Source organism: Belonocnema kinseyi, chromosome 9 (assembly GCF_010883055.1).
Source record: "Belonocnema kinseyi isolate 2016_QV_RU_SX_M_011 chromosome 9, B_treatae_v1, whole genome shotgun sequence".
NCBI classification, from domain to species: Eukaryota; Metazoa; Arthropoda; class Insecta; order Hymenoptera; family Cynipidae; genus Belonocnema; species Belonocnema kinseyi.
This window is the reverse complement of record NC_046665.1, coordinates 47,772,030-47,773,756: the sequence shown is the minus strand read 5'-3', so window position 1 is coordinate 47,773,756 and position 1,727 is coordinate 47,772,030. Positions and strand designations below refer to the sequence as shown.

General features: G+C 34.0%; 1 protein-coding gene across 1 annotated transcript in view; it reads right to left on the bottom strand.

Moving 5' to 3' along the window:
* LOC117180128 overlaps window positions 1-1,727 on the bottom strand; it is a 28,152-nt gene that overhangs the window by 20,356 nt on the left and 6,069 nt on the right. The window lies entirely within an intron of this gene.

Genomic DNA, 1,727 nt, shown 5'->3' with positions numbered 1-1,727 from the left:
TCCACGTTTGTCCACAAGGGGGGCCAGGGTGTCGGGCTAGAATGCACGTGGACACACATTTCCCAAATCTGTGAAAAATATACTGAATGTTTAAGTTCACGTTCCTAAGCTAATCCGAATTTTTTCAGCCAATTCATCGCTCCTTTTGGACTTCTTGTAGTCCGGAAGCTCACGACAATTCTATGTACGTCATTTTAGTACTCACTAAAATTTCAGATTCTTTTGTTTTCATAGTCAACAGTTCGAAATTCGTTTACTGACTAACAGCTGTTGGTGCATTTTGCAACAATTGATCGTTAAACTGGTCAAAAATTCGAGTAAAAAACGTCATTTTAGTACTCTTGAAACCCATGGGGGATCGTTGTTTGAATACTAAAAACTAACAAGAAGTTTAACTGGCAGCTCCTGAGTGGTGCCAAAGTTAACTGGCATTCTGTCAAACATGTAATTCCCAATGGCTTTTAAGAGTACTAAAATGACGTTTCTTCACTCGAATTTTTCACATATTTGATAGCCTGCCAATCAACTTTGGTGCCACCGAGAAGCTGTCAGTCAAATTTTTTGTTAGTTCTTATCATTCAAATAATCATTCCCAGTGGGTTTCAAGAGTACTAAATTGACATTTTTTCACTCGAATTTTTTTCATGTTTGACAGCCTGCTAGTCAAGTTTGGCACCACTCAGGAGCTTCCAGTCAAATTTTTTGTTAATAAAAAATTACCTAAAAAATCATCCCCAATGGGTTTCCAGAGTACTAAAATCCCGTTTTTTCACTCGAATTTTTGAAATGTTTGACCTTCTGCCAGTCAACTTTGGCACCATTCAGGAGCTGCCAGTCAAACTTTTTGTTAGTTATTTGCACCTAAACAATCATCCCCAATGGGTTTCAAAAGTACTAAAACGACGCTTTTTACTAGAATTTTTGACCAGTTTAACGATAAATTTTTGCAAAATGCACTAATAGCTCTTAGCCAGTCAACGAATTTCGAACTGTTGACTATGAAAACAAAAGAATCTGAAATTGAAGTAAGTTTTTCAAATGTTATTAATGCTATTTTTTTACGATTAAAACCAAAAACAGAACTATCAAAAAATTATTCATGAAAAATAAATCATTTTTACATTCTCGTCAGAACAGGTATTAGATTTGTATAAAATTTGCCCCCCCCCCCCAGTTTTTGTCAAAAGTTTCACGTTTTGAGACCCCTTTAATTCGAAAAACAGGTTTGTACGAATTTGTCTGGTCTGTCGGTCTGCCTGTATTTATGTATCTCTGTCTGTCTGTGAGCACGATAACTTTGGAAAAAATCATTCTATTAGATTGGCCCTTGATACACTCTTTTAGTATCCTAAACTAATGGTCAAGTTTGTTAGCCAGCCATTTTGGATAAAAAGACCAAAAGTGAACGCAGTTTGCATATTTTTGAGTCCACTCTTTTTCAAATTCAAAAATTTTCTGTACGAATGTTTATAATATTCAAAAAGTTGAACAATTTATCCTGAAAACTTTTTTCATAAAACCAAAAATTACCAGAGTTATAGCATTGAGAGAATTCCAAAAAACACACGAAAATGAACCTTTTAAGCCAAATAACAGAGGATATGAAAAAAGTCAAAAGAAGAAAAAGTTTGATTTTTCAATGCCCTGCAAGATTATCATAACAACTTTTTAAATTTTCTTAAAAAATTCACAGTATTCCAAAGATTTTTAAATATATAAAAACACTT